General features: G+C 38.9%; 1 long non-coding RNA gene across 1 annotated transcript in view; it reads left to right on the top strand.

The window, feature by feature from the left end:
* Nucleotides 1-20,089, top strand: part of LOC111097949 — a 128,695-nt gene that overhangs the window by 99,348 nt on the left and 9,258 nt on the right. Inside the window, exons 4-5 of the long non-coding RNA XR_005366912.1 lie at nt 16,126-16,251; nt 18,221-18,344. This is a non-coding gene — a long non-coding RNA (uncharacterized LOC111097949). The remainder of the gene's footprint in view (nt 1-16,125; nt 16,252-18,220; nt 18,345-20,089) is intronic.

Raw genomic sequence — 20,089 nt, 5'->3', positions numbered from 1 at the left:
AGCAGCTGGTTTAACTCAGCGTCACTGATAAGGAAAGGAACGAGGAAGGGAAAGATAGATGGATAGATAGATAGATAGATAGAATATGAATGAGGATATGAATGGACAGAAGCTGTAGTCTTTTTACAACCTAATCTCAGAAGTGACATACTATTTCCTTTATATGTTCTATTATCAGAAGCACATTACTAAGTCCAGTCCACACTCAAGAATAAGGGAAGTAAACACTTTGAGGGGAGGAATATTATTGAATTTGTAAACCTGTCTTTAAAACCTTCAGAGTACTCTATGTCCCCGCCTTCCCCTAGTTGTGCAGGGGACAAATTACGTGACTGCATATGGCAGTCCTGGTGAAAACCCAGAAGGTCAAGGAAGGGAAGATAGGACAAATCTGAGTTTTCCGGGGGAAATTTTGGATAAGGAGGAGGGATAAATGTGAAGCCATGGAGTGGTTAAGGTCAAGCATACCTGCTGTGATTCCCAGGGCTCTAGCTCTTGCCAGTAATCCCCCCTGCCTCCGCAACACCACGCGTCAGTTTTATTGAGATATATAGTTGACCTGTGAACAACGTGGGGGTTAGGGGCACTGACCCTAATCTGCGCATAACTTTTGACTCTCCAAAAACTTAACTACTAATAGCCTGCTGTTGACTAGAAGCCTGCTGATAACATAAACAGTTGATTAACATGTATTTCGTGTATGTATTTTACACTGTATTCTTAAAGTAGGGAGAAAAGAAATTGTTTTCAAATGGTTGCAAATCTTCAAAAAATTTTTCAGGATATTAATTGACAAAAATCTGCATATAAGTGGACCCATGCAGTTCAAACTTGTATTGTTCAAGGGGCAACCATAATTGACAGTAATTTTACATTTCAGTTTTTTTTTAATCTGTCTGAAGGGGTAATAAATGGGCAATAAATTTGCCAGCCCCATGTGATCACTTCTCACAGTCAGTTCTGTGAGCTCTGTTGGTTCCACCACAATAGCATATCTTAAGTCTGTCCACTTTTCTCCATACCCACTGCTACCTCCCTGGACCAAGCCTCTACCACCTGTGATCTGAATGGCACCAAACACCTCCTCACTGGTTTCCCTGGTTCCACTCTTGCTTATCACAAGTGTTCATTCCCCACACAGCAACCAGAATCATCTTTAAAAATTACAAATCAGATCACACCATGCCTCTGCTGAAAACGTTCAATGCTTCTGTGTAGGTTTAAAACAGAATCAAAATTCTTTGCCATGAAGTGCAAGGCATCATTCAATTCCCACCTATCTTTCTAGACTCACCTTGGACTATCCTACCTCTGGTGTCTTTTCTGCTCATCTAGGAAGCCAGGCTATTTCCTACCTCAGGACCTTTGCATTTGCCCTCTCTACCTAGGACCTTTTCCAGTATTTCCATGGCTGTCTCCTTCATGCTCCTCAGGTCTCAGCTTGCATGTTACCATCCCAGGGAGCCTTCCCTGATCATGCTTTCCAAAGTAGAATCCCCCTCTTCAGGCACTTTTCTCTCTTCGTTTAATTATTTTCATCTCCATACTATCATAATCTGTAGTTATCTTGTGATTATTTATTTTCTTATTTATTGCTGTCTCCATCCACCTGGAAAGCAAGCTCAATGAGGACAATGCCCTGTCTATTCCATTTGCTTGCTATTGTATCCTAGGATTTACCCCACCCCTGGATTATAATAAACTCTCAATAAATAGCTAATGAACGAACGAACGAATGAATGAGAAAACACATGTTAAATGTTTAGCACAGGGTCTGACACATAGTAGGTGCCAAATATATATAATTACATCTTGGATACATTAACATCTATTTCACAGGGCTGATGAAGCGATTAGTTCAGATAATATGTGAAGGGCACTAACTACAGCATCTAGTACACTAAATCACCAGGTGCTGTTTATTGAATATATAGTGTTGCATTTATGTAATGGGGTTGGGGAGGGATTGACATATGATTACTCAGCATCTATACAGTTAGGAGCCTTTGGATGCTTAACTGAATTTTCAAACTTTCATATTGATATCACTTAGACTTAAAAATCCCAGGCTACCCAGTGTTGTGTTTCATGTAGAGAAGTGTGTGAGCATATTGTTTTGGGCACAGCTTGTACCTTGAAATAAGTTACTGAATAGACCTTATTGTTGGAAGCATCATTAACTCAAGTATTCTGTTACTTGCCATTCCTACACTTGACAAAATAAGTCTTGTTTGTGCTAGAATATTAGTTCTCTTGGAACAGGGATATGGGTTAAAATTTTTAGATAATGTCAGAAAAACTATCAGCTGAAAAAAAAAAACCCTCTAATATAAGGGCTGCTACTGGCAGGAGATTCATTGTGGGTGCTGGATCTCCCAACTGTACCATCCCAGCACCACATTGCATGCTGCATCCCTTGGCAAAGATCCTGGCACATGGATGGTGCTCATCAATGCTTGTTAAAATAAAGGACAACTGAATTATGGTCTAGGTCAGCATGTTATATACAGTATAAAGAGCAATGAATATGGGATTGAAGCCTTTGCTGGCTCTAAGTCACCATCCCATTGTTTACCAGCTGTGTAACCTAAGACAAATTACTTAATTCCCCAGCACCTTGGATTCTGAAACTATAACATCACAAAAACGCTGTTAACTTTGTGGCATAGGATTGGTGTGGTAACAATGGGGAGATAAAATAACTTGAAGAGTGAAGTTGATTATTTTTATTTTCTTCCTTGCAGCTGGCCTTGGAAAATTAGCTGGCTTTTCCATCTTTTCTAATCTTTTCGGCCTCTCTATAGCTAAAAGAGACCCATGAGCAATAGAGTGGCCTGTAATCTTCACACACTCTGTTTCCTGGAAGCAAATCCAGAGGCTTTTGATTTTATGCATTTTAGTATTTTTCAAAATGTGAAACCAACATAGCAGACAGATACAATATACAGTCACTGATAAATATTTTGTAATTCCCTTCTGAAAATCTAACTGGAGTGTTAGACTCCTGCAATGTGCCATTGTTCTGGAGGAAGGGCTTATTAACCTGCTGCCCCTCTGGTTTCTGACTTCTGGAAGGGACCCCTTTTAAGCAGTTATGAAGAGAAAGTAGGTTAGTAGGTACTTCTTCCTTGTCTTAAGTGAGTGTGATTCATATCTCTGAGGATGTTTAGCTTGAGTGACTTCCATTTTAACTGAGTTTCTCCCTCAGCCAGGAAGAGTTGTCTCAAACATCCCTCACACTGGATAGTGTTATGGTCAGCAAGAATTGTCTCATAGAATTTTTTTTTCTTTTTTTTTTTTTTTGCTATCCTGACAACTCCTGGAATATTTCCCTATATTTGAAAGAAAACACATTTGACTTTTAAATTTTGTTTTAAATTTCAATTCTGAAACTGGGTCATAATTTAATTCACTCTATTTACAAACATTTATTGAGCCTTTTCATGTGGCAGGCCTTATGCTGGGATCTCAGGATTAAAAAGATGAAAAGACCTATTTCTAATCTTAAAGAGAAAGAGAAGCACATGCAAGTCTATGACAGAGGCAGCAGTTAGAAAGAGAGAGAAGTTAAATCTTCCTTGTCTAATGGTCTTAGGAATTGAGTGTCAAGAGATAATGTGTAAACTGTCTACTCCCACAATTGGTGGTTTCAGACATTTATCACGGTTTCTGTGTATCAGAGGGTCTTGGGATGATGTGATGGGGTGGTCCTTGCTCAGGGTTCTTTGTGGGGCTGCCCTCTGCATGTTGGCTGGGCTTCAGTCAGCTTGACCATTTGGGGAAGGATCTGCTTCCATGCTCACTCACATAGTTGTTAGAAATACTCAGTTCTTCCCAGGCTCTTGGATGAGGGCCTCAGTTATTCACTGGCTGTTGCCTGAAAGCTGCCCTCAGGTTCCTGTTTTGTAGATCTCTGCATAGGACATCTCCCATGTGGCAGACATTTCATGAGAGTAAGCTAGCAAGAAGAGCCAGCAAGAGGCTATGAGTAAGACCAAAGTCACAGTCTTTGTAGTCTGATCTTCAAAGGGACCTGCCATCACTTTTTGCATGTTTTATTCACCAGAAACAAGTCATTAGGTTCAGTCTATGCTGAAGGGGAGAGATTTACACACAGATGAATACCAAGTGAGGATATATGTATATTCTTAAAGAATTCATTTATTTATTTGAGACAGAGAGAGCATGAGTGGGGTGTGGGCAGAGGGAGAGGGACAAGCAGACTCCTTCGCCGGGCTTGATCCCAGGACCCTGAGATCATGACCTGAGCCTAAACCAACTCGCTTAACCACCCAGGTGCCCCCCAGGTGAGGATCTTCAGGAAGCTTCTTACTGTAGATGAGTGAGTGAGCATTCATCAAGGCAGAGGAGGGACACATTTCATTTAAGGAAGGGAGACCCAATGAGCCAAGTCATGAAAGCATGAATAAGGTTTGCTTAGAGAATTTCAAACATTTGGCTTGGATTTCAGAGTGCAGGGGTAGGATGGAGAGTGGTAATGGTGAAGGTTGAAAATGAGGCTAGAAAGGGAAGATACAGATTACAAAGGGCATTGTATAGAGAAATAGAGAATGAATTGCATCCTGAAATACTGATAGTATTAAGATTTTTAAGGGAGAGTCACAATTACACATTTACTTTTGAAAGATCACTCTATGGTTTATAAGGCTTATCAAGGGGTTATTTATCACATTTACAATCGATCCCATTAGACCCTCATAACCAACTGCATGTCAGCTTTTCTGACCTGTTGGAAGCAAGGAGTTTGAGGGCTAGAAACCCTAAAGAAGCCATTGGTAATCCGTAACTGGATTATTTGTGTGGTGCTAGTTGGCAGAAGTGGGGGCAACTCATCCTTTTTCTTGCCCAGGAAAACTGGGAAAACTTAAATCAGGATCAGATGCTGGTTCATCCTTTCGTAGATACAATATAATTAGTTTCTTTTTCTTTCTTTTAAAGATTTTATTTATTTCTTCGTGAGAGACACACAGAGAGAGAGACCGAGACACAGGCAGAGGGAGGAGCAGACTCCATGAAGGGAGCCTGATGTAAGACTGAATCCCGGGACCTTGGGATCATGACCTGAGTGAAGGCTCAACCACTGAGCCACCCAGGTGTCCCCAATGTAATTAGTTTTTATAGATTGCTCACTTTAGTCCCACTGATTGAGAGCAACCCATTGTCTTTATCTTGAAGCTCATTGTTCTGCAGTTGGAAAGTTTTGAAAAGCCATTAGCAAGGCACTAAAAGATATGATAAATATGGACATACTCTGGTGGCCTTTTAGAGATTTAGAACATTTTTAAAGTAGAGCACAATAAAAGTCATGGCCTCGGTTCCTGGTTTTTAGAGCAAGAGTCTTGAACACGATGGTCTCTGAACTCTTGGAGAGTTTCACATTCTGAGATTTTCTATGAAGGGCATAATTACTCATAAATCTACTTGCTTATTTTTCTTTCAGAGATTAATCTTGAGGCGGAGTGTGTTCTTCCCATTTTGGCCTGACACTAATTCTTTGATGTTTTGGGGTCATATCATTGCGGAGAAAGGCTTTTATTCTTGTCTATTGCAAAATGTCTGGGAAAGCAGTTGCTAAGATAACATTGGAACTTGTGAGTGCATTTACTTCCCACTGTACTGCTGACGGGCTGAACTTTTTCTTTTCTAGGAGACACATGGCCATTTCCAACAGGGATTATATAATACATGAAAAGAGGGACAGCCCAGAGTAATAAAGCAGATCTAAAGAGACTGTCTCACAGTTGTCAGTCAGCTGGAAAGTAAAAAGAGGCCATGCACACATTTGAGCTTGCTCAGAGGCATCTCTGCCCCCCTCGCTTGCTTAGTGTATAGCAGTGCCGAGGCTGTGCAGTGCTGGAGCTAATTCAAACATGTTCCTTTTCAGGAGACGGGAGGCCTGTGTGGTTAGGTAAAGGAGCTCTCTATTTACCACTACACACAGAAGGTCCTTGAACTTGATGTCATGTGAAGATGGCAAAAGAATTTCTGGGGAATGATGAAACCCCTATTCTACATATCATTTGTTGTACTTATTTCCTCACACAGGGCAAATGTAGAATTATGAGTTACCTGTAGATCCTCCTTAGTAAAGAGGTGGTGAGATCTTCTAACACGTGTAAGAGGTATATTTATGGGCTTCAAATATTTTTTAATAATTTATTTTTAAGCTGGGTGATTCGTACATGGGTATTCATTATATTATTTGCTTATACATTTTTAAATGGAGGAAACAGTATGTGGCTATGGAACTCTTTTCAATAACCTATTGAGGTATAATTAACAAATATAACCTTATATGTTTAAAATATACCATTTGGAAAGTTTTGACATATGAATATACCTGTGAACCAATGACCACAATCAAGCAAATGAAAATATCCATCATCCCTAAAAGTTTCTATAAATGCCTTTGTGCTCTGTCTCTTCTGTTCTACATCATCCTCATCTCTCCCAATCGCTGATTTCCTTTCTGTCACTATTGATCAGTTTGCACTCTCTAGAATTTTCTTAAGTGTAATCATATAGCATCTACTCTATGTTGGTTGGCTTCTTTCACCTAGCATATTTGTTTTGAATGAAAACACTCAAAAATGTTTCAAAAATTTGAAAACATTCATCAGTGTTTTTGCATGTTGTTTATTATACTTTATCACCGAGTAGTATTCCATTGGATGGGTGTACCATGATTTGTTTATTTATTCACCCGCTGGTGGATATTTGAGTCACTTCCAGATTTTCACAAATAAAACTGCTATACATATTCTTGTACAAGTTTTTTGGTGTGGACATATGCTTTAATTTCTCTTGGGCAGATACCTAGGAATGGAATGGCTGGATCATACGGTAGGTATATTTAGCTTCTTTTTTTTTTTTAAGATTTTATTTATTTATTCATGATGGACATAGAAAGAGAGAGAGAGGGGGCAGAGACACAGGCGGAAGGAGAAGCAGGCTCCATGCAGGGAGCCTGACGTGGGACTCGATTCTGGGTCTCCAGGATCACGCCCCTGGGCCAAAGGCAGGTACTAAACCGCTGAGCCACCCAGGGATCCCCTATATTTAGCTTTTTAAGAAAATAGCAAACTATTTTCCAAAGTAGTTGCACCATTTTACTTTCCTACCAGTGGGGTATGGATGTAGTTCCTCCACATTTTCTCCAGTGCTTTGTATGGTCAGGCTTTTTATTTGTAGCTATTCTACAAATAAATAGGGGTGTAATATAGTATCTCATTGTGGTTTTAACTTGCATTTCCTTAATAAGTAATGATGTTGAACACCTTGTCATGTGTTTATTTGTCTGTCTGTCTGACTACCTAGCTGTCTATTTTTGGTAAAGTATATGTTCTACTCTTTTGCTCATTTAAAAAATTGGAATATTTTCTTGTTTGATTTGATAGTTCTTTATATTTTATACATATAAGTTCTTTGCTTATATGGTATATGCTTTGCAAAAATTTCATCTAATGACTTAACTTTTCATTCTTTTTACATTGTTTTCTGAAGGGTCAAAATTTCATTTATTTATTTATAAAAAAGTTTATTTATTTATAAAAAGATTTGAGAGAGAGAGAGAATTAGGGGAAGGCACAGAGAGAGAGAGAGAGAGTCTTAAGCAGGCACCCTGCTGAGTGTGGGGCTCCATGTGGGGCTTGACTCTTGACCCTGAAATCATGATCAAAAGTCAGACACTTAACTGCCTGTGCCACCCAGGCATCCCAAGGGTAGAAGTTTTAGATTTGAAGTCTAACTTACTAACTTATCCTTTTATGTGTTATGTTTCTGATGTTGTGTCTAAGAAATATTTGCCAAACCCAGGGTCTCAGAGATTTTATCTTATGTCTTTTTCTAGAAGTTTTGTAGTTTTTAGGCTTTACATTTAGATCTGCGATCCATTTTGAGTTAATTTTTTATATGATATGAAGTATAGTTCCAAGGTTTTTTTTTTCTTGGATATGTATGCCCAGTAGTTTCTGTGCTACTTGTTGAAAATTCTGTCCTTTGCCACGTATATGATTTCAAAATATTTCTTCTCATATGTGGCTTGTCTTTTCCCTTCTTAGCATTGTTTTTGCAGTACAGTATTTATTAATTTTGATGTAGTCACATTTGTCAACTTTGACTTTTATGGTTTGTGATTTGGGAGTTGTATCTAAAAAACCTTTGCCGCTTAAAAATCTCCAGTCTTTAGCAATCTGTCCCCTGTGTGATAATCAAATATGCAAACACAGATGAAATATTCTTTTTTAAATTTTTTTTTAAAAATTTTATTTATGATAGTCACAGAGAGAGAAAGAGAGAGAGGCAGAGACATAGGCAGAGGGAGAAGCAGGCTCCATGCACCGGGAGCCCGATGTGGGATTCGATCCCGGGTCTCCAGGATCGCGCCCTGGGCCAAAGGCAGGCGCCAAACCACTGCGCCACCCAGGGATCCCTGAAATATTCTTGATGTATGGAATATGCTAATATTGTAAAGACAGTATATTATTTTAGAAATTTAAGAGGAGTCAGGGCAGCTGCAAATGGCAAATTAGGGACAGAAAGAATCTTAAAACATTTTGGGGAAGAAAGGAAGAAAAAATTGCCCTGTGTGTCTTGTTATTTTTATTGTATTTTATTTTTTTTAAATTTATGATAGTCACAGAGAGAGAGAGAGAGAGAGGCAGAGACACAGGCAGAGGAAGAAGCAGGCTCCATGCACCGGGAGCCCGACGTGGGACTCGATCTCGGGTCTCCAGGATCGCGCCCTGGGCCAAAGGCAGGCGCCAAACCGCTGTGCCACCCAGGGATCTCCTGCATGTCTTTTTATTGTTTGTTTTTTTAGAACAGAAGAATAATAATGGTGGAATTGGGATGAGGCTTAGCATCAGATGCAAATTCACGGTATTTGATTGTTAATATTCTGAGGGCAGGTGGTATGTGTACTTGGACTTAAAGATCAGCCATAAAGTACTAGTTGCCAAGACTTTATTCAGTAAGTAATCACTGGGGCTCATTTTGGATACAGAAAATAAATTACTCAAATTTTTTTCTCCTACATCTACCCAAGAAAATACCCAATTTGGGATCCATGGGACAATTTACCTTCCTTTCTCTTATATGCAGGGGACTACCCTTAGTCAGTATTTTTTTCTGTTCCAAATCTTCACTACTTTCTTTAGGCTAGATCTCCAGCCAATCCTCATATTTCCCTTGGTTTCAATAGCTGCCTGAGTTTCTACCTCATTGAAGCCATCAGAAATGCTTCTGTCCCCTGCATCTAAACACATATATATAGCCACAGCTATCTCTCCATGACTTGAAGGGCCACATAGGAGGCCAAGGCAGAGGGCTGACAGAGAGAAGCAGGATCTGGGGCACATGCTTTTGTTGGAGTCTATGGGTGGAGTGCTTTGGAGTTCTCTGACAGAAATGTATTGGTCTATTAAAGCATAAGAGAGAGGTTTTGTATGCTCTTTGGGGATTCTTATCTAAGGGATACAAAGGTATATAGGTGCTGGGAGGCAGGAGAGACTATTGAACATAAGGGCTGTTGGGGAAGTCACATCATGAACTCACATTTGCTTGTCATTCTGGGCTTGCATGAGGGGTAAAGTCCCCATGCCACTTGGCCAAGCAAACGGATGCTGAGACAGCAATACCATGGAGTAGCTTAACTGAACTCTGGACATACTTAACTTTGGACATACTTCTATCCCCAAAATATTCCTCATTTGACCCTGATTTTCCTTTTCTCTCTCTCTCCTTTTTTTTGCTTCCTATTTTGTTCATTTTTTGAAAGAGTAATATTGCCATCTCTACTTCTACTATTCCAACTTCTTCCCTGATCTACTGTGCTCTGTCCTCATCACTCTACTGAGACTGTTCTCCCAAAGATCCAGTAACTCCTTAATTGCAATACCTAATGGGCATTTTTCAAGACTGTTTTACTGGACTTATTAGTTGCATTTATTTCTTTTTTGAAACTATACACCATTGAGTATCATGAAATTTTACTTTCCTGGTTATTTTTCTGTTTCTCAGACTATTTCTTTATTGTCTGCTCAATAAATTTTGTCTTTATTTAACAAAGTAAGTGAATCATCTAAATGAATGATAAATACCATATACACTGAAGCTATTTTTTTTTGTATGAAAATTTTTAGATTGGGTACTCAAACGAAAATCATACCATTAGCTTTTGCTTTTTATTTTAGTGGGTCATATGTTCTGATTTTATTCAATTAACTTTTCCTTAACATTAGCATAGCAGAGCAAGTATTCTCTTGGATCTGTTTACCTGTTCTCTTTGCAAGAATCTGGATGGTCATTAAATCTCTGTTCCAAAAAATAGCTGAATTCAGACTATTCAACTCACAGGACAGAAAAATATAGTATTGTGCCTTAAAAATTATGCAAACCTTAGAAATCTGTAAATGAGAACTGAATTTGGAGCCTAGAGGTAGAAACTGTGATTAAAGAGAGTATGAGAGCTTCTAAGATATTTTTTTTGAGGAGTAAAAAATAAAAGACAAATCTTATTTGCTTTTTTTTTTTCTCTATCTCATAAAAAGGTAATACAAAGGCTTAGAAATACAAAGTTGCTTTTGGAATTTAAATAGGTTTTTGTCATATAGTATAGTAATCGTTGTTCAAGTCAGCAAAGTAGTATGGAGGCATTGAGTTAAGGATAAATTCTTTATGCACCCGATTTCACTTCTGTTTGATAGAACAGAGAGAAAAACATTAAATATGAACATATTTTCTTTCTTTTAACATTACTATCTTTTTACTGGATAAAATAACCTCTAGTCAAGCCACTTTTGATCATTGAGAAAATGTTAGCGGTCATTTCATTTATTCAAAAATTTCAAATACATATATATGATTTCTTTTTGAGAAACCTGTCTAAAATGGGTTGAAAAGAGGTCCAGGAAGGCTTATGCAGGATAAAGCAATAGGGTTTATGTTTATTTTTTATTTTATCGCGAGAGATTTTGTTTCCTTTTACTTGCTCACATGAAATATAGCTGGTTTATGCCCCATAAACAGTGCTAGCCTTCTACAATGGAGAAGAGAGTGGCAGCATGCCTGACTAATGGCAGTTTAAAGTCTCTGATGCACAGGGATCAAATTAAATAAGGCTTCAGTGTTGTCAAGATTTAGAATCTACTGACGCACCGACATTTATTCATCTGCTTTTCATTTAGCTTTGAAGGCTTGCAGGTCAGCGGCCTCTGATTGCTCTGGCCGCCTTCCAGGACTAGCAGAGGCCAGAGAACGGGTGCAGCTACGCTTCCACCAGGTGGCAGTCTTCGACGGAAAAACCCCCTCTCTCTCCTAACCACCAGTTGCTCTTTCTCCTACTGTTCCTCTTTATCCTTTTTCTCCCCCACCTTCCTCTCTCTTTTGCTTTCTCTCTCCCACCCTCTTTCTTTCTTTCATACTATATATTTTCCTCTTATTCCTATGAAACATTTTATTTACCCTGATGAACATATTTATTATTTACTGTCACGATGTTCTTTCCATGTCTGGAATAATGGAGAGGGTTTCAGAATGCTATGGCAGCAGGAGGGACTATTCCTTTACACTTCATAAATGCACATAAACTACATAAAGAGTGACCACATTTTTAAAAAATCAAATACAAAGCCACCACTGAAAAGCAAACTACATAAAATAACCATGGACCAAATGTGGGTATCATCCATACTGCACTCCCTAGGAAAAAAAGTGGTTAGCAAAATTGACTGCATTTGCTTCACTCCTTGGTCAAGAAGGGATTGTTCCCTGGTTGCTGGCACAGACAGCTCGGACCAAGATCTGAAAGTCTCTTCATGTCCATTTTGCTTTTAACCTCAGGAGTCTGCTGTTTTTTTTTTTTTTTTTTTTTTCTTTTTTTTTCTTGCTGACAGTTTTATTGATGGAGCATGAGGATCAAGGAGGCCTGGCCTGCTCTTCAAGGACGGGATGGTTTCTGCATGACCAGCAGCTGCGGGGAGAATTGCATAAATCAGTAAAAATGGTTTTACTAACCCTGGAAGCTGGGTGTAGGTGGGATGGGGTTGACCAAACCAAGTATAGTCTTTTGCTCAATCTCATGTCTGTATTTTACATTATAGATGAAGAAGCTAGGAATCACGAAAGCCAGTAACTTGCCAAGGGTATGTAACAGTGATAATCAGAGAGAAGATTCAGACCCAGATTCATTTCATGCCAAGATCCAAAGGCTGTCTAGGCTGTCTCCAGTTTGGATGTACCAAACTTTTCTCCCTGTTCCCTTTAGTTTTTCCCCATTGATCCCATTCTCAATATTTTCTGTTTCATTTCCTCGTTCTTAAATCCAGTTTCCCATCTCCCAGACCAGATTCACATTCACATTCACATTGACACAACCAGATGTTACTAATCTCAATGTTGTTTTAATTTTTATGACTTTGATTATGAGTCAGGTGAGCATTTAAAAAAGAAACATGTATTTCTTTTTTAAAAGATTTTATTTATTTATCAAGACCTGAGCTGAGATCAAGAGTTGGTTGCATAGCTCACTGAGCCACTCAGGTGCCCCTACCTATAGCAATTTTTGAATCTGTAGTACAGTATTGTTAACTTCAGGCCATATGCTGTGCAGTAGATTTCTAGGACTCATTCTTATGTAACTGAAACTTTGTATACTTTGTGAGGGAATTTTTTGGGGTCTTCATTATTATTTAAATCCTTTAATCATCATTATTTTTTGGTATGGCATAAAGAAGAGATCTAACTTCATTCCATTTTGAAAATAATACATATTTTGAAATAATAAAAACAAATGCAGGACACCTGAGTGGCTCAGTGGTTGAGCTTCTGCCTTTGGCTCATGTCATGATCCTAGGGTCGTGGGATCAAGTCCCTCTTTGGGCTCCCTGTGGAAAGCCTGCTTCTCCCTCTGCCTGTGTCTCTGTGTCTCTAATGAATAAACAAGTCAAATATTTAAACAAACAAATGCATCAAGTCCCAGGCACACAGTAAACTGACTCTATGAGGTAGGTGCTATTTTTATTTCAATTTTTTTCAGTGGAAGAAACTGAAGCACAGAAAGGTTACATTATTCATCCAAGTTGAAACAGTAACATTTGGCTTCAGGATCATCAAAGTCAATATCATTCAGCCCATAGTCTGACTTGAGAGACTGGCCAAAGAATTAGAAGTTTCTTCAAAGAGATTTAGGTAGGATTGCATTTTCTTCATAATTATGTTTTTATCTTTATTTTCCCTTTGAAATATTTTATTTAAAATATGTCTCCCCTTTTAAATATTTTTAAAGTAGCAGGACAGGATAATGGACTTGCAGGCTGAATTGTGGAACGATGAGGGTATTGAAGGCTAACTATAAAGAGTCTCATATAAAGACTGTAATATAGATACAAATATAAATTTACTAATATAAATCTATGCGTGTCCTCCAAACTCACTCAGTACATCTGGAAATGCTTCACCCATTTCTATAAAGCATCTAGCTGTGATATCTTTTGAAACTCTCCCTGTGCATTTTTAGCTGCCTTTCATCCAAGGATGATGGGTGTATACGGACTATTGATTCTCTTGCTCCCGCTCCTCCTTATGACAAACGACCTAGATTCCCTCATGTTTGGGATGCAGTGTGTTGCTTTGGAGCCCGCCCGAGCTCACGCTCCTAAACTAATCTCACACGTTTCAGGCTCATTAACTCTATACTCTAAGAAGTGAAGTTCATTCGAGTTGCATTTGTTAATTTTCTCTGCTAGGGAATCCCTCACACCGAGTGTGTGGCTATGCCCCGGTGGCCTGAGAGAATGATCAGATTGTTGTTATCTGAAAGCCATTTGACCAAGTGCAGAGATTTGACTTCATCAATTCCACCCATAACACCAGATTTCATCACTCTATACTTGACTTCCTGCGTTCAGAAACAACTTTTGAATAAAATAAAGCCATGAAAGCGGTAGTGAAAACCAGTGCTTGCTGGGAGGTCTGGTGTTAAGCATGGATATTGCATCATATAAGTTATGAAGTAATTGTTTTGAGCAAAAGCGATAGTCAAGTCCATATCTCTTGTGATCCGGACAGAATTATCCTTCAAGTTTTGCCGGATGTAAGCTGTGCTAGTGTTTTAAGAATCAGATATTTAACAAAAAAGAGCCTGAAGCCCATGTAAACTAAAAGAACATTTTGTGAACACTTTAAAAGTGCCCGTCTTTGTTGGAGTGAGTTCTGAAAGGGGTATGGTGTTTGTTTGAAGACTAATACCTAAATTCTATTTAAAAATCTGTGTTGGGGATCCCTGGGTGGCTCAGCAGTTTGGTGCCTGCCTTTGGCCCAGGGCGTGATCCTGGAGTCCCGGGGATCGAGTCCCAGGTCGGGCTCCCTGCATGGAGCCTGCTTCTCCCTCTGCCTGTGTCTCTGCCCCCCGCCCCCCACCCTCTCTGTCTCTCATGAATAAATAAACAAAATCTTTAAAAAAAATCTGTGTTATATTGAATTCGAGTTTTGATCCAGTGGATAATGTTGCACAGTCCGAGATCAGACACACTCTGTTTTGAGCTAGAGAGTCTGGTAGTTGTTTCTTAACAGCTTTCTCTGTGCTCATATCTCTGTCTCTCTCTATGGATCTCTGTCTCTGTCTCTGTCTCTGCCTCTCTCTCTCTCACACACACACACTAGAGCAGGAACCACAGAGTGAGATGACAGGAGCCATTTCTGGGGTAACCATCTGAGGTAACCATCTGGGGTAAGCATCCGGGTGCTCTGCAGAAAAGAAAATCAAACCCCTGTTAGTTTTCAGCAATGCCCAAGTCTGAATAGTAGTTTCTGAGGAAGATAAAGAAACGTAGTAGATAAAGACATTCACCTTAAACTCTGAACCTTGGCCAGTTGTAGCCAAGTGCTGGGAATGTTCTCTGAGGGTTTTTAACTGCTGGACCTATCAACGAGCCAACGCCTCTGTCTGTGAACATGGCAAATGGAACAGTATGAACCCAGAGATTCATAGAATCAGGGAAAGTTGCAGATTCAGGAAATGGGGGAAAAAGGAGGATCTGGAGCAGACCATGACAGAGCTGTTTTCATTATCTGACTCAACTAAGGATGTTCCCCCTTTTTTAAGTGAGGAGGAAGTAGAAGCTAACACCAAAAACATACTGCTTATTACATGTGGTTCATTGTGTTTGTAATTGTCCTTAGGTTAACTCTGGTAAATTGTCAAGTTTAATTCATTGAGTGGGGTCATTTAAAGCCTTATATTTTCTTTTGTTACAATCACATTCTTAGTGGAATAGTTTCTTTATATATTGTTGAAAAGAAATGGCATAACTTTTTAAATTATTTATTTATTTTTAAAATAAATTTATTTTTTATTGGTGTTCAATTTACCAACATACAGAATAACACCCAGTGCTCATCCTGTCAAGTGCCCCCCTCAGTGCCCGTCACCCAGTCACCCCCACCCCCTGCCCTCCTCCCCTTCCACCACCCCTAGTTCGTTTCCCAGAGTTAGGAGTCTATGTTCTGTCTCCCTTTCTGATAAGAAATGGCATTACTTGATGGAATCTCTCCTGATAATTTTATTTAAGGTTCTAGTAGGCAGAGTAGGTCAGTGGCATCCTCCAGGGGATGGCATCTACTTAAGAATTATTGCTTGGATTAATTTAGGAGAAAGAATTGTATGGCAGTATAGGCAGTGAAGAGATCTTAGATCTCATATCTAGCCAAATCTTCAAAGCTTAAGGAATTTGAAGTTAGGGCAGTGAATGACTTGTCCAAGGCCACCAAGGGAACATACCACGGCCAGGATTGGGATGTAGATCCCAAGGCTCTATTTCTTGTTTTTTTTTTTTTTTGTTTTGTTTTGTTTTTTTACCTTCTTCTTCCTGATTTCACCAAATCTGTGTGTTCTGGCAAGGGAGAAAGTCCTTCTCAATCTGTTTCCAGAATAAAATGTTCTCTGCCATTTGCAACACTCCAGAGAATAGAAACATAACAAAATCATTGTTTTGCGTTAATACTTCCATTTTCAGCCATCTCGGCAATCAATCAGAACTTTTATCTTCTTGCCTGAAACGACAAGGACATTTAATTCACAACAATTTCCTTTTTCCCTTCTCTCAGCGACTCTATTAAATAAAACATGATGGATCACACTCTACATTTGCATGCCAGCTAAAACACGGTCAAGGCTCTGCTAAAACAGAGAGGATCCTGCCCTTGCCTGAACATGATGGAGGCGAAATGGAGGTTAGTGCTGGAAAATGCTCAAATTCTGCACATGTGAACATTTTTCACTTAGGGACAGGGGCCCAATTAACAGCCAGAATGACAACTGAAAGCCATGCTAAAAATTAATAAATAAATTCCAGTCAATAAAGGTCATAGTCCTGCCTAATTAAGGCAAGTGTTTAATGACACTTGAATTTTAGAGAGCTGAGCTGGGGCATATGCTGGCCAAGTGTTCATGTTTCTATACTACACCTTTGAGTTATTCCCTCCTTACCATAACAATTAGAAGAGAGGTTTTTTTGAATCTGTGCGTTTATAGAGACTGTTCATATTTCCTCTTCTTCAGAGTGCACCTGGATGCTCGTCTTGCATGTATTTTTAGAGCAACCCAATGTACTTTGCAATCTTGCATATGAAGCTATTTTTTTTTTTTTTTTTTTTTTGCATATGAAGCTATTGATTGTAGTGTTGACAGGACCATAGAAGCATTGTCCAGTCAAACCACCTGGTTTATGCAGACAGAGGATCATGTTTCTACTTCTATATTTTCCTCTACAGGGAGTTTATGGTTTGCTTATAATCAAGGTTAAATAGTGAGGCATTGACTTGAATGCAGATTTCCTGCCTCTTGGTGACAAGGCTCTTTTCATACATTCATGTATGTTAACATTCATATGATTCATGAATGTTAACATTCATGTTAAAGAGATCCTGTTTTGTTCTGTGAATGTCAAGAAAGACAAGATGCATATCTTCCCACAAGAAATTTACAGATTGGTGAGGGAGTATGGATAAATTAGTAATAATAACACAGTGTTGTAAGTACCATTTATGGAAAAGGTAAGAGATTCTGTGGGAGCATGTTGGAGAGATTTGCAATGTAATTTAAGGGCTAAAGAAGGTGTTCCAGAGAAAGTAAAATCTAAATTGCAATCTGAAGGATAGAAAGGAGTTAATTTAGTGAAGGGGTGAAGGAACTGGGCAGAACGAATAATCTGAGGTGAAAAAACCCAACTTCATGGAAAAATGTGCCATTTATACACAAGATAGCTACATATTGACAATGATGAGAGAGGAAGCTGGAAAGAGAAATTATTTAGGCTTCATAAGCCACATTAGAGATTCTGAACTTGCTATTTATTGCAATGGAAACCATTGAATGATTATCAAAACAAGATGACAAAAATACATTTATGCTACAGAGTGATGTGCCGGAGGCTAGGGTATGGATGATAGATTGGAGAAAATCAAGAGAACAGACACCACCCCTACTACAGCCTGGGATCTCTATCTATAGACTGTTTAGTCACAGTTGGTCAGAAGGAACCTTATTTAGGAAATGAGCAAATGTTGAAATTTTTACTGACTTGGTAACCAAATTTCATAGACATTCCAATTTCCAAAGTAGAATTCTCCAGGGTTACATTCCCCAGTGGGGCAAAGTTGTACCAGTTGGCATGGCCTACTTATTACATCTAGATGTTTCACTTTCAGGGTATCTGTAGCTCTTCCTAAGTCTAAAATTCCCCCAACATGCTGGCTGGTGATTATAGTTGTGGTAGCAATAGTCACAGCTCTAGCAATAATATTCCTTATCCAAATTTCCGTGAGAGGAAATTTGTCTCCAATGAAACCTTTTAGGCAAAGTCATTATTCTCATTTAACATGGGATTCTAGGATCCCATACCTGTTTTTCCAGAAGCTATAATATTTGTTCAGTTACCATTTCCTAAATTGAATTAAACTTTTAAAGAAGCAAATAGCTCAAAACCTCCCCATGCAGTTTGCACCTTACAAAATTGTCCTGCAGCTACTGGTGCGGTGTTTCAAGGTGGGTGGGGAGGAGGCCTACCCAGAAATGGCAGCAGGCATGAGGCTGATGGGCCTGTCAAGGTGAAGGTGATAGATGGATTTGTGCAAGGGAAGTGGTTATTTTAATAAGGATTATCTGAGTGAGCTCAGAATAACCAGCTGCCTGTCTCCACAGGGAGCACTATTTGACATAAATGAAGACAAGGACAATGATCAAGTCTGAAAGAGAATTAATTGAAAAGGAGTAGCCGACTCTGATCTCCAGATTGAGCTTCTGAGGAGGATTTGGGGAAGCCAGAGTGAGTCAAATGATTTTACATGCAGGGATTTTCCCTGGGAGACACAAACACCATAACTTTATTGACCTCAAATCAGGAAAAGGTCAACATCACAGCAGCTCAAAGGGTGTTAGTTTCCGAGGATTGAATCTATTAATTGCAATGCTCATTAAAATGGTGTTTTTTTTCTCTTAGAGCTAGAAAAGCTTTTAAAAAATATCAAAAGAAAGGACAATGAAGTAAGAGGGTATTAAGTATTTGGTGCCTTTTCATTTTGTAACCAAATGTCTCAGCCTTTGGATTGAAAGACAAAGAAGTTTGGCTGATAACCCATTTCTCTATTAATTCTTTTGGGAATCAAGAATTAATAAGCATTTGTCTCAGAAGAGCCAGCATTGGTTTTGTCTTGATGACTATGAGCTAATACCATATATTGTCTCCAGTGTAATATAAATCTCTGCTTGTATGTCATCTCTTCAGACAAGCTGTTTGGACTACCACCCTATCTACTTAGAGTCACCATCATTCTCTATCAATAATTACCCAGATGCAGTATTCTTTATGATATTTATTAGTATTGGGTAACATTATATACTTATTTACCTGTTTAGATAACTTACTACTGTATCTTTAGTACATAGGCTAGTGCTTGGCACTGTTAAAATGAATGACCACATATCCCCTGGGCAAGAATTTTCATACCTATTTTTTTTTAAAGATTTTATTTATTTGACAAGAGAAAGAGAGTTAGCACAAGCAGGGGTAGCAGCAGAGGGAGAGGGAGAAGCAGGCTCCCTGCTAAGCAGGGAGCTAGACATTGGGCTTGATCCCAGGACCCTGAGATCATGACCTAAGCTGAAGGCAGATACTTAACCCACTGAGCCATCCAGGTGCCCCGTCATGTCTATTTCTAATAAGCTATATTCACTTTTTTCCTTATTTGGAAAGCTATTTTATTGCAAATTTTAAAATTCTTTTGTGATGAAATGATAATAGCAAGGAGATACAAGTATCACTAGCAATAAACAACAAAAAAGCTAGTCATACTTGGGAAGAGAAACACCAAAAATCAATAGCTGAAGAAATAAAATAAAGTTTCACATAAATGAATAGCCCCAAAATAAAATGTACTGCAAAATAAGTTAGATGGAGTGAACTGTGTAAGAGGTATAGCATAAATTTCATTGTACAGTTGATATATGATTCTGTTAGGGTGATCAGCCTTGATGAATGAACTCTGTTACTAGCCATGCATTTCTTAATTGAATTTTTTGAGATAATTGTAGATTCACATGCAGTTATGAGAATTAATAAAGAAAGATCCTAGGAGTTCTAATGCCAGCAGAGCTGGCCAAGTACCACTTGTTTTAAGGTCAGAGATCCACACTACTGATTTTAAGAAATGAAAAGGGGAGATGTCTGGTCAAGATGGCAACATGGGAGGCTACTGAACTCACCTCCTCCCACTGGTACACTTAATCTACAGCTACACATGGAACATTCTCTCTAGAAGAAATCCAGAAAATAGCTGAGCAATAACTACAAATGGGGTAAATAAGAAAATACCCACACTGAAATGGGTAGGAAAGGCTGAGATACACTTTTGCCATAAACCCCACCCCTAGCACAGTGACATACAATGGGGAAGCAACTCACAACTTCCAGGTTCTCCCGGAAGAGTGAACAGCTTGGATCCAACATCTAGTGTTCCAACTTTTAAGATTTCCACCTGAGAAGTGGTCTCCCAAGTACCCAGCCCCAAAAGT

This window comes from Canis lupus, chromosome 11 (assembly GCF_011100685.1).
Source record: "Canis lupus familiaris isolate Mischka breed German Shepherd chromosome 11, alternate assembly UU_Cfam_GSD_1.0, whole genome shotgun sequence".
Lineage (NCBI taxonomy): Eukaryota > Metazoa > Chordata > Mammalia > Carnivora > Canidae > Canis > Canis lupus.
Note: the sequence above shows the minus strand (reverse complement) of the source record. Positions and strands in the feature narration are given on the sequence as shown.